The following is a 13,931-nucleotide window of genomic DNA, read 5'->3' as shown; positions in this document are numbered from 1 at the left end:
TAGATTGCCTTGTGCTTGGAATACATTGATTTTTTTCCTTATTAGGATGAGGGGCAATGGGTATAAACTGGAGAGGGGCAGATTTAGACTGGACTTTAGGAGGAATTTCTTCACTGGGAGGCCCTGGCCCAGGTTGCCCAGGGAAGCTGTGGCTGCCCCATCCCTGGAGGTGTTCCAGGCCAGGTTGGATGGGCCTTGGGCAGCCTGAGCCAGTGGGAGGTGTCCCTGCCCATGGCAGGGGGTGGAACTGGATGGGCTTTAAGGTCCCTTCCAACCCTAACTATTCTACTATTCTATGGAAATCAATCCACAACACTAAAGCCACACACACATTCTTTTTTAAGTTGCTATTCCTCTGTTCTGGGGAACGTCTGCCATTCCTGGTTGGTAGACATCTCCTTTCTCTGCTTAAAGGAACAGGTCTCAGATCTTAGACTTTTAATCTTCAACCTTTTCTCTACCTGTAGGTGTTTATTTACTACAGCAAATACACAGTGAGGACTTTCAGAGCTCAAAGTATTTCTTTCAGCCTTTAAACTGTTTTCTTGATATATTCTGGTTTGCTTGCTTGTTTATTTTTAAATACAGAAAAGGAAATCTTGGCACCAAAATTGCATACATTTTTCCAAGCCTTCTGGGATCAATTTAATCAATACTGCATAAAGAAAAGATGTTTGTGTGTATTTGTATTTCCGTACATCCACACTTATTCTACTATTTGCCTTTTATAACATTAAGCACCACAGGATGCCTTCTACCCATCCCACTCATCATGGAATCACAGAATGGTTTGGGCTGGAAGGGACCTTAAAGCCCATCCAGTTCCACCCCCTGCCATGGGCAGGGACACCTCCCACTGGCTCAGGCTGCCCAAGGCCCATCCAACCTGGCCTGGAACACCTCCAGGGATGGGGCAGCCACAGCTTCCCTGGGCAACCTGGGCCAGGGCCTCCCAGTGAAGAAATTCCTCCTAAAGTCCAGTCTAAATCTGCCCCTCTCCAGTTTATCCCCATTGCCCCTCATCCTATCTCCACAAGCCTTTGCAAAAAGCCCCTCTCCAGCTCTCTTGTAGCTCCTTTCAGGCACTGGAAGGTCAAAGGTGCTGCTAACTTCTTTTGAACTGCCTGCCCACAGCAATCACTAAACCTTATTAATTTGACAGAAGAATACAGTTCCTTATGCACTGGAAGTCCTTGTGTTTCAAGTTCTTAGATACGTCATTTCAAGTGTACCTTACTGAAATGCATTTGTTGTTCCCCTCCAGAAGAGGCCCTGGGAACGCTGCGTAGGATTCACTGCTGCCCAACAGCTGTCATCAGAATTGCTTCCAGACCTTTACGAAAGCATGGAATAACACAGGTCACTGCAGAGGAAAAGAACCTCAAACACCTATTCATAGAGATTCCCATTAACTATCACTAATAAAACTTCCCTGGCTTCCTAATCCTTTTAATGCCCCATCCCTGGAGGTGTCCAAGGCCAGGTTGGATGAGGCTTTGATCACTCTGATCCAGTGGGAGGTGTCCCTGCCCATGGCAGGGGAGTGGAACTGGATGGGCTTTAAGGTCCCTTCCAACCCAAACTATTCTGTGATTCTATGATTTTATAGACATTCTGTATGTTAACATTATTTTGGAGCAACAAGGTAGGCTTTTGTGAAGCATTTCTACATACACCCAGTGCTGCTATTAAACCCAAACTTATAACTGCTCAAAGTCACATGTGTTTGACAAGAATTAGGTCCCATAAAACCCTCTCAAGAGATATTTCAGCTCTCGAGGCACTGCTGATGCCCCTGGAGCTTCCCCTCTCTTCTGTTTCAGACAGATATCTGGACAAGGAACTTTTTGCTGTATTTTTTTGGAATGTGTGACTTATATTCCACGAGTTATTGAAAACTAATGTTATTGGGGCAGTGACTTCCCCGGTCACCTCTTCAGACTCTTCCTAAACATCCGTTATTAAGTTTTCCCTTTAGTAAAATCTTAAAATACCAGCTCTTTACCATGTATTGCATCAGACCCATGAAGATACCCCAGCGCTACCAGTGAACAAGAACGTGCCGTGCCGGTCCTTTCAGCACACATACCTGGTAAGCGTTCTGCTTTGTATTAAACAACTTTGCTGTCTTCACCTGGGAACAAAACGTTTTTCCTTATTTTCTACTTCTTGTTCTTAAACTGAATTGTACTTAAGATGTGGCCAAACCCATGTTTCTCTCTCTCGGGTGAGGCAGCCTCGTCTGTTGCTGTGCTGGCAGCCGCACAGGCCGATTAGCCGGCACGCTGACCGAATGATGCTCTGACTCCAGGAATGCGTCTCAGACTCTGGATGGAGTCACCTTGGCAGGCTTAGATGGGAAAACTCTCTGCTGTCAATCTGCCCAGATCACTGTAAGAACACTTTGCTTTGTTTTCACAAGCCATTCAAGTAGAGTAGCTTTCAAAAAAGCCCTCAAAACTAAGAGACTCACTTATTCATGTGTCTGATAAGGAAGATGCTTTTGCCCTCTTGAATGTTTCAGTTGTTTGTCCCAAAACCACTTATGGCTGATGGCTTGAAAGTGCCACCCAAGCAATCAAATCATAGAATCATAAAATAGTTTGGGTTGGAAGGGACCTCAAAGCACATCCAGTTCCACCCCCCTGCCATGGGCAGGGACACCTCCCACTGGCTCAGGCTGCCCAAGGCCCATCCAACCTGGCCTGGAACCCCTCCAGGGATGGGGCAGCCGCAGCTTCCCTGGGCAACCTGGGCCAGGGCCTCATCACCCTCAAAGGAAAACATCTCTCCCTAATATCTCACCTCAGTCTCCCCTCTTTCAGCTGAAAACCTTCCCCCTCTCATCCTATCCCTGCACTCCCTGATCAAGAGCCCCTCCCCAGCTTTTCTGAAGCCCCTTTCAGTACTGGAAGCTGCTATGAGGTCTTCCTGAAGCCTTCTCCTCTCCAGGCTGAACAACCCCAACTCTCTCAGCCTGTCCTTGTATGGCAGGTGCTCCAGCCCTCGGATCATTTTTGCAGCCTACTCTGGACTCCTGTTCTGAGGACTCCAGAACTGAATGCAGGGCTCCAGGTGGGGTCTCACCACAGCATAGTAGAGGGTCCCTAGGGAGATTTGGCTTTGAGCACACGCTCCCAGCTCATGTCGAGCTTCTCACCCACCAGCACCCCAAGTCCTTCTCCTCAGGGCTGCTCCAAATCCATTCATTAAGGTCTGCTTCATGAGGCTCATGCAGCCCCACCACTCTAGCCTGTCCAGGTCCCTCTTGATGATATCTCTTCCCTTCTATGTGTCCTCACAGCTTGGTGCTGCCGGCAAACCTGCCTTCAATCCCACTTTTCTGTTCCACTGAACTGTTTTGCTCAAAATGAAGTTACCCTTTGGAAGGTGAACTTACACCTCACCATCCTCTGTTGAAAAGCGGTTACTCAGAATCCCACTGGTGGACTCTGAGGTAGCTTTTTAGCCACATTCTCCTTTAATTACTGTAACTGGAGGACAGCACTCGGGACATACTGGTCAATGATCTCAGCAGATGTTTCCATCTGTAGATGGAGCACTCGCACTGCTGAAAAACCCCACGAGTACCTGCCAAACCCTTCCCAGCAATTTTTAAACTGGGAAATACTCGTCCCATGTGGTCTGCTGTGGCATTCCGATAAAAAAAATAAAAGCCAAAGTCCAAGGGCAAGAAAGCTGGAGCTCGGCAGGCTCTACCTCAATCAGTCCCAAGGTGGAAGCACATATCCCTGTGCCCCACAGCTGCCCGCGCGTGGAGACACGCACCGAATACCAGCTCTGTGCCACACCAAGGCGCTGGCTAGGCTTGCTGCTATCACATGATAAGGCTTCTCTCTGAAGTTCAAAGGTAGTGACCCTGGTCTAACTGTTTCCAGGAAATGCAGCAGCCAAACAGATTCACTTCTGGATCAGTTGTGGGTGGGGGTTTGGTTTGGGCTGGTTTGTGGGGTTTTTTAGCTATTTATTCATAATAAAATCCCATGGAACTACTTCCATTTCACTTACCAGAAACTTTCTAGTGCCAATCAAAATGCAATTTATTCATTCAAATGAAGACTACCATCCCTTTTCATACCACACTAGAGTCAGACACCTCTGTTACAAAAGAGGATTGGATCTAGGAGAAATGGGCTGGAAAGAGAAATCTTTCCACTACGTTGAACCAGGTTCATTTGGTCCAATGCTTCTATCTGATCGTGACTATCACAAGAGTGAGCAAAAGTCTTAAAGAAAATAATGCATAGTTTGAGAATCATCTGCCTATCTCCCACTACAGCAGGAAGGACTTGGATATAAAGTCCGTATTGCTTCTGTATATGCAGATCAGCTTTCCGAGGGAAGCTGTCATCTCACATCCCACCCAGAGAAACACTTCTACCTGGATAACATTAACACCTAAAGGCTCGTACAAGACTCTTAAATCAAATGCGTGTTTTCAAGACCTTCGTTTTGCTCACTGAGATCGCTGATGAATTCATTTTAGAAGGGTGAGTGCTGGAAAAAGTATTTTTTTAATATCACCCCCTTTTTTGTAAAGCAACCAAAAGAACACAGTGATTGAGCTCCATCATAGAAGCACTTGCAGTCCTCTGAGCAGTACAGGAGGGCTAAAGCTACGCTCTGTCTATGCTTTGAAGCATATTATTTTGTCTGAGTTTCCAAGTGCCTTTCTGCTTGCTTCTTCTGGACAAAGCTACTGGGGAGCTGGGTGCAACCCCCATCTTCCTCATCAAAGTCCTGCCTTCCTTTCCTTCCCCCTCGCCCTGAGAGCTGGTGCACGAACCTGTTGCCATCTCATATCCATGGAATAATAAATGTATCTGATCACTTTGTGTTGCTGAAGAAAGCAAGAACTGCATTCTAAAAGCAGAAAAGTGATCCAAAGACAATGTCAGCACCATCAAGCATAAGCTGAATATTTTAACAGCTGGAAGTTGATTTTAAAAACTCTTCAGCAAAGCCCAGGTATTTTAGGGATGAAAGTGGCAAGGAATGAGGTATTAGTAAGCTCTCAGTATAGGGATCCAACTTCGCAGCACCTAAAAACTGTCCAGCTTGTTTGCTCATTCTTTCATTCATCTACTTAAGGCTGTAAAGCTTAATGCCTATGTAGCAGAAAACAAAGAGAGAAACCGTTCTTCCAAGTCAGCAGCTGTTCAGCACATTAACTAAAGCACAGAGCAGTGCACATGGAACAGAGATGCTCCAAGAAACCCATCTGCTGCCAACAAATAGCACAGAATCTGAGGAAGATATCAAACGATTTCTTTAGATGCTTCTCAGTATCCAAACTATCACTAACCGACTCGAAAATCCTCAAAATAGGTTTATCTTTTTGTCGTCCTCTCCATGTATCAGTCTTACTATATGCAAGACTCATCAGCTTCTAGTACTTTGTCAGAACTGATCTAACTGAAAAAAGGCCATTTTCAGGCAGGGAAAAATTTTCTCAGCCATTTAACATTAAAAGATATCCCTCAGGTGGACAATTCAACCAAAATAACTCATCACACCTTACATCTCTTTGAGAAATTTGGCAAACCCTAACATAGAAAGCTCTACCTTCCAGTACCTGAAGAGGCTACAAGAAAGCTGGGGAGGGACTGTTCACAAAGGCTTGTGGGGATAGGATTAGGGGCAATGGCTTTAAATTGGAGAGGGGCAGATTTAGACTGGACTTAAGAGGAATTTCTTCACTGGGAGGCACTGGCTCAGGTTGTCCAGGGAAGCTGTGGCTGCCCCATCCCTGGAGGTGTTCCAGGCCAGGTTGGATGGCCCTTGGGCAGCCTGATCCAGTGGGAGGTGTCCCTGCCCATGGCAGGGGGGTTGGAACTGGATGATCTTTAAGGTCCCTTCTGACTCAAACTATTCTACGACCCTGTTCTACATGCAGATATGCCCCAGAGCCCTGCAGCGAGAACTGTAGAAGTAGAGAAGATGGAGACTGCAAAAACTAGGGAGAATCCATGCTTTCTGGTGACACCACAGAAGTCCAGGCTCTGGCTCTCCTGCATCCTCTCTTAACATATCCAGAGGAGAAACACGCGCACGCTCCCTTACCTGTTCTCAGCCTAGAACAAATAAATCAAATAGCTGCAGTCTTTCCTGCTTCATCCAGCCCTATCCTGGGGAAGGAAGAGAGGATCGGTCTCTGACCAGAGAGCTACGAACAGTAGAGGGGGTGAAGGAAAAGGGAGAGGTACAGAGTGCCCCTCCACATACTCCTCAGAAGCACCCAGAGGACGCAGGAGTCTGAGGTACCAGGAGAGCAACAAGAGCCAGCGTGTGGCTGCGGGGACCGGAGAGTCACTGCGTATGTGCGTGTCCAAATACCACCCTGCGACTGGTTCAGCTGAAGGCTGAAACTGGTGGTGAATCTACAGGCATCTGAGGACACCTAAGGAGAGGGGTATCTTCCAAAAACTCGCACCAAGGACAGCTAATTAACGTCATAACTGTGAGCCCCCATTTTTCTCTTAAAAGTAGGCACAAAAAATTAAAGAGTAAGAAACAGTCACTACCCTAAAGCACCCACAGAAAGACACCTCCTAATAACAAATGCTTCCCTGACTTCTTTATTTCCTTCTCTTTTCTTACTTTCTTTGTGTTTGAGCATGATGAGAGGTGAATCTGAGCTACACGCCTTTCAATGTAACACCAGCACAACCACCACATTCAGTCAGACCCCAACTCCCTTCCATTTGGACCTACAGCTTCCTGGCATTGGTGGGAGCGGGCAAGGAGTTGTGTGTCTAGAAGACATCAGGAACCTATGATCCAATGTCTTGCCAAGACATCGCTCGTTCACCCCACTAGAACATAAGCTGGTGCATCTGTGGAGAGGAGAGTGGTGCCACAAACTCTCCAGAAAGAGCTCAGAGATTCCAGACTGACTCCAAAAGAAGTCACTGCACGGTTTTGGTGTCACAGCAGAGCTACAAGTCAATAATTACAGTGGGACTGAAATCAGTAGCCAAGTTACTCTGATAATAGAAATCCAAAGCACAACCAGAAGGGAAGGGAAAGAATTAATTCATCATCTAATTAGAAAACACCATGCAACTTGCTCTAACCAACCTAGTGGCAGGAGGCAAAGTGACGGCATAAAAACAAGCAGTACTGAATAGCCAAAACATAACAAGGATGCAAAGAAAACCACTCTTGTTTAAATAATGGACTCGCAACTGAAAGCAGATTCATTATTTATTTCAACTATTTATGTCCTTTCTGATTCCCTTTTGGCTCTGATTTGCTGTCACTGGCGAGTTACAAGGTTATTAATAAACGCAGAGCGATGAATAATGTATACACAGTCACACCAAATGAATTCTGTCTGTCTGTACAGCCCAGCGAGTATTTATAAATTCATTACACATGGGGCCTTTTCTGAATGGTAGCTGAGATGTATATACACAGACTAGTTCAAACCTAGAAAGCAATAAAAATACTCAGTAATTTCCAGTAAAATAGCTAACACGGAAGTAGTCAATTGTCAGTTCAGATAACTGCCATACAGTTCACCAGCTCCCATCTTCTCCTGCACTTGAAAGGGAGTTTCATGGCAACAAAAGATCTTCTTGGGAACACAGGGAGTGCCTTTCTTTTAAAGGCTACTTCCACACAATGCTTCAATGTGAAGCCTGGAGGGAAAAGAACCCCCAAAAACATAGCCAAGGGCCGTGCTAGAAAGCAGCCCTTAACTGCACACAGTTAACTCCAGGATCCTCAGCATTTGTATAAGAGAAGATAAAATCCAATATAAAGAATATTACTTCATATAAAAACATCGTGTGACCACATGTACCCCTCCAAAGCCAAAAAAAGAAGTGCGCAATAAGAACAGAAAACAGAGACATCCTAGCTTTAGAAGGTAAAATTTGGTTTTTCAAAGACCCACTAACCTAGCACTGCACCAATGCTTTCTATTCTTATTAGGGAAACTGTAAATCAATCCCCTCCGAACATCTCACTGTGTGCAAACTGCAGGGCAGAGCAAATCCAAGGGTCTCAGTCCCCTTCCCTTCAGCCACAGAATTAACTACACCCCCTGAAAGCAGATAGATTCAGCAAGCTGATGGGATGAGGATGAACATTTGGAGGGGTTTTGGTGGGTTTGCCAGGCCAATTTCCCTAAACAAGCTGATTCTGATGGAAAGAAATCAGCAGGAGCACGCAAATTAAAGAAATAATAATCTACCTGTGGCGAATTAAAGAAATAATAATCTACCTGTGGCAGAAGGGCTGAAGGGGGTGGGTGGGCTGGGACTGATCTTATTTTCCACAGCTGCTGAAAATGATGTAAAATTAGATGCAATGCAGAAGTGTATCTTTGAAGTAAATCTTTAAATTAAAATGAAGCTGTTATTGAGAATACAAATGAACTTCTTGATGCCTGAATGAAGTTGCAGCATTAACAACCTTTAGTTCTGTGAAAGCAGGCTAGAAAACTCACTACACATCCCTTGAGTGCTGGGCGATATTGTCCCTGCCCGTGGCAGGGGGTTGGAACTGGATGATCTTTAAGATCCCTTCCAACCCAAACTATTCTATGATTCTATGATCTATTCACAAATTCAGGTATTTAGTGAGCAATCCCCACCTATGATTTAAACACATTTGACTATCGTACAGCAAAGTATAATCATTTTCCAGAACTGCAACCCCCTGCTATGAAATGCAGAGAGGAAAGCCTCCAAAGCTAATTGTCATTGAACTGTTAGTTAATTAATGAGGGGAGCAACTGGTGAGGTCAAGCACAAGACTGCTAACAAATTTCAAAGTTAGCGATTACAACTCAGCTGCCCGAGGGTGCAGAAACACTATTTATTTGAACTGTTAAAAAGCAAAGCAAAGTAACCGGACGGAGATCCAGGGTGGCCGATATAAAGCCATAGAGAAACAGTCTGTGGCGAAGCTAAGTGTTGCCTACCTGCAAGAAGAGAGTCACATCAGGAGGCTTCATCTTCCAAGAGTTTTCAGAGACCAGATCCAGAAGAAGTGTTCATTTTCTCTGTTATCAAAGGGCCTGAAACAGAAACAGAGCTCAGGCTAATCAGCATTTTAAAGGTAATAACTTCACCCCCCACAACCCAAGCAGAACTTCACAGCTCATCAGGCAGCAATGGAGAGATGATTTTTGTCCTAAATGAGTTTCTGTTCCCCCAGTGAAGACACCAGCACAACTCACACGAGCGGGTTCTACCCGAGGCCACACAGAGGACAGGATTTCATCACGGAGCTCAGCACTAGCACTGCCCAGTGACGCCCAATTCCCACTTTCACTCACCTGTGCCCCGTAAGACACTAAAATATATCCATATGTAGAACAGCCTGTACCTGTAGGTTATTAATACAAGACATATATATGGTCTGTGTGCAATAAAGGGAGCAAGTGTTCAGTTGTAGCAGAGCAAATAAAAGCCCCAATCACCTCTGGCAGTCTGAATCTCCTGCTGCAGGCACAGACACCTCGCCAACCTCTGCGCTGCCCGAAAACCTTCCCATCCTCTCATTATCTCTTCTGCAGTCCAACCAACACAAAGACGCTCACACAAAACACTTCAGGCAAAGACTGCCTGGTTTGAATCGCTCCACAAAGGCAGGGACAGGTTAGGAAACGTCACACAAGGCACTCCAGCCTGCAAGGATCCTAACTCCTGCAACCACTCTCTTGGCAAAGAGCATGGGAACATTAAATTCGCCACAGCATTCAATAAAATCACTGCATCTCCCTGATCCCGACAGCTCCTAGCAGTGATTTTCTTTTCCTTTATTTAAATCTAAACTGGTAACAATTAAACTGTCCACAGCTGGGACTGCCGCTTTAATAGATAATAGATGACACCAAGCTGAGCAGTGCAGTTTCCACACCAGAAGGACAGGTTGTCATCCAGCGGGACCTGGACAGGCTGGAGAAGTGGCGTGGTGTGAATGTCATGAGGTTCAACAAGGCCAAGTGCAAGGTCCTACACCTGAGTCGGGGCAATCCCTGATTTCAGTACACGATGGGGGCTGATGTGATTGAGAGCAGCCCTGGAGAGAAGGACTTGGGGTGCGGGGAGATGAGAAGCTCGACACAAGCAGGCAATGTGTGCTCACAGCGCAGAAAGCAACGATGTCCTGGGCTGCATCCAAAGCAGTGTGGGCAGCAGGGCGAGAGAGGGGATTCTGCCCCTCTATTCCTCTCTTGTGAGACCTCATCTGGAGGATTGTGTCCAGTTTTGGAATCCTAACCAGAAGAGGGAGATGGAGCTGTTGGAAGGGGTCCAGAGGAGGCTACAAAGATGATCCGAGGCCTGGAGCACCTCCCATATGAGGACAGGCTGAGAGAGTTGGGGTTGTTCAGCCTCGAGAAGAGAAGGCTCTGAGGAGGCTTTATAGTGACCTTCCAGTACCTGAAGGGACTACAGGAAAGCTGGAGAGGGACTGTTCACAAAGGCTTGGAGTGATAGGACGAGGGGCAATGGGTACAAACTGGAGAGGGGCAGATTTAGACTGGACATAAGAAGGAATTTCTTCACCATGAGAGTGGTGAGGCCCTGGTCCAGGTTGCCCAGGGAAGCTGTGGCTGCCCCATCCCTGGAGGTGTTCCAGGCCAGGTTGGATGGGCCTTGGGCAGCCTGAGCCAGTGGGAGGTGTCCCTGCCCATGGCAGGGGGATGGAACTGGATGAGCTTTAAGGTCCAGTCCAACCCAAACTATTCCATGATTCTATTATAGGTTTCTGGAAAAAAAAGCCTGCAAATTACAAGAAATTCAATCCTGCAAGTATCTGCAAGCTATAGGTCAGTCGTGGAAAAGCCATTCAGCACAGCTTTATTGAAATTGGAAGTATCCTACTCTGATTACTCTAATCTGACAGCCTGCAGCATAAGCAGAACCCATAGAGCACGAGATTCACAAAGTTCCCCAACAAAACACATCTGTTCCTTGTAAAGCACGCTACGCGGTGGCACACGACTGTCTCAGAAAACAGGAATTATTAGCCCACAAACATAAAAATGGAATATTTTTCCATACCAAAGGTAGTAGCCAAGTTGTGGCTTTGCTTCCATTTATATCTGACAACGGCTGGGAATATCCAGAAAAAAAGACAGACAATGAATTTCCTGAAAATTGTTTGTAGTTCTAGTTTGTCTCTGTGACACTGACTATTAACTCTCAAAGTCTAGTGCAGTAAATTCAAAGCCACTTATAGAATCATAGAATGGTTTGGGTTGGGAGGGACCTTAAAGATCATCTAATTCCAACCCCCCTGGCATTGGGGGTCAGACTCCTACAGGCACCAACATCGTCAACAGAGAGGGAAGTCGGAGCATAATGAGCATTGGAGAACTTCTAGGCTGAAGCCACAAAGGAGGCTTTGCTAACACCAGCCTCCTCCCACCCTCCTCAGACGGACACATCAGGGCCCCTCACCCACTTTCATGCTACAATCTTGGTGGCACGATGTGGGATTTGGCTGCAGGGGCAGGAAGGTTACCGTAAGAGGGAGGCTTTCAGGCACAGATAGTTTCCAAGAGTGCTCACATGGCATACAGTGACAGCAGCTTTCCCAGCAGAGCTGCAGAGAAAATCCAACTCCACACTATTCTGTGCACAGAACCTAAGGCCCCTTCGTGTGATTGCTTCAAAGCTGAACTCTGCCTTTCCATGCAGAACAGGGAAGTGAAAGGATTTTCTCAGGCTGTATTTCGTAGAATGGTTTGGTTGGAAAAGATCTTTGAGATGATGCTCAAGTCCAACCATACCTGTCCACTATTGAACCAGATCCATGAGCACCTCATCTGCCTGTTTTTAAACCCCTCCAGGAATGGTGGCTCCACCACCTCTATATGTAAGCATCAGACAGCAACGACAAAGGTTTTCAGACACCCTCAATATATAGAGGGCTTTAGGATCCGGTTTCAGCACTGAACCAGCACTTTCTTCCTTCACCGATGGGCCAAGTTCACATGGCTCTGCACTTGGGTACTTTGAGACCAACTTCTCAGTTTCTTAGCAGCTTGCGGATAGGCAGACAGGCTTCCAGACATGTTACTTACTCAATCTACTTTCAAATATTCTTTTCCTTTTTCCTCCTCTCCCTCCTTTTTCAGAGCAGAGATGTTTTTCTCCCTCCTGGCGTGAAGGGCAGGGAGGCAGCCATGCGTGCAGACATCTCGCAGCTAACTGTGCGTGATTCCCTCTGGCAGCCCTGTCAAGACCTTAGCGGTTTTATGTACAAGATGTCACTCTAGGAAAGGTTTCTACACCTGTACCAACGCCCTTCACATTTCAAAACCAAGAAATATTCATTAAAAATCAAAATCCTTCCCCTCTCCCTTTCCCCCTGACTTCCCTCTCCCCTCCCCTTTCCCCTCATTTCCCCTTTCCCCCTTCCAGTCCCACCAGGAGGTGCATCACCTCTCCCTGCCCTTGGAAAATGCGCAGCTCAACGTGAAGTCTCCTGCGGTGGCAGTCAAGAGAATCCTCCTTAGCTCTGGGAAATTCCCTCATCTGGAAAGGAGATTACTCCTTGGAGCTCCAGCCAGAGCAGATCATTTCCCTTCTCACCAGCACGCTTCCATACTGGGAAGCACGAATCATTTCTCAGCTTTCTCTTCCTTTTTAAGCACACTTACTGACACTCCAGTTGGGCAAGACGCCCTAAGGACTGAACACAAGCCCCCGTGTTTCAAGTCTGGCAACAGCTAGCAGGTCCAGGTGCTGCCTCGGGGCGCCCACGGAGAAGCCCTGAAGCACCGGTTACCTTTGTGAGCCTTCAGCAGGAACAGCCTCAGGTGAAGCAAAGAGAAATACTCTCAGAAACTCATTATAGAGCCCCACAAACACTCGCACCTTCACCTCTGACAACGCCTCGTCAGCTCTGAGAGCGGGCGCTGCCCAATCCTTACTTAGAACCTGGCTCCCTTCGTCTCCTGTGCGACGCAGGTTCACTTCACCTATCAGAAAATGTGCTTATTCCCCCAACTTCAATATGAACCTTGTCCAGGAGACTCAATCTGTGTTGGTAATTCCTTCAATACTGCATGCTGTGCAAGTCTAATACAGCAAAGCACGGGGTAATTAAGAGGAGAATGGAGAAGGCAACAAAATCTGAACCCTGAGAGGGGCAGGGAAGGGTTGGTTTGTGTGCAGCTGTGCTCTGATATGAAACTCTAAATAAGCTGGTAACATGCAATAGGATAATACGCTGTTGCATACGCAGGTTACTGTGCGTGGCGTGCTGATAGCTACAAACACTTTGCACTCCTCACAGACAACGCTCGTGTATCACAACAGATCTATGTCCTCTCTATCACTTCTTCATTTGCAATTCAGAAGTTACACGAGCCTGGCTCCCAACACCTTTTATCAGTAGCCAGAAGCAAACGTGACTACTGAAAACAGTCTGTGTGTGCAAATGGACTTTAATTCTTGAAGAAAAATGCAGGAGCACTCTATTTTTATGCAGATTCAGAACTAAAAGTGCTGCTGGGGCCATCCAGAATTCCCAGTTTGCTCCCACACCCGTGTTGCCAGCTCCCATCTGTAGGCAAAGCTGCTGCCCACAGCTTGCTCGGGCTCTGACCAGACCATTTCTCCGCCCTTCCTTCCACTCTCTTTCCCTCTGCATGATGTTATATTCAAAAGTGCTGCTCTAAATCCCAGGACTTAGCATGACTTTACTTTCCTCAAACTGCCCTCTGGCACATCCCACCCTCTGCCCGGCCAACATTACACACCTTCCTTAAAGTCACCCGTGTCTCCTGGCTTGCAGAAAGCAATCCATACGCATGTTTTTAGAGCTGGTATAAAAAAATATCTGCGTTACAGCCTACTGAAGTCCCACCACAACGCTAATAAAGTTGACATCTCCAGTATTTTCAAATCCAGAATTTGAAGCCCTCAGCACTGTGAGGAAGA

Source organism: Cuculus canorus, chromosome 9 (assembly GCF_017976375.1).
Source record: "Cuculus canorus isolate bCucCan1 chromosome 9, bCucCan1.pri, whole genome shotgun sequence".
Lineage (NCBI taxonomy): Eukaryota > Metazoa > Chordata > Aves > Cuculiformes > Cuculidae > Cuculus > Cuculus canorus.
Note: the sequence above shows the minus strand (reverse complement) of the source record.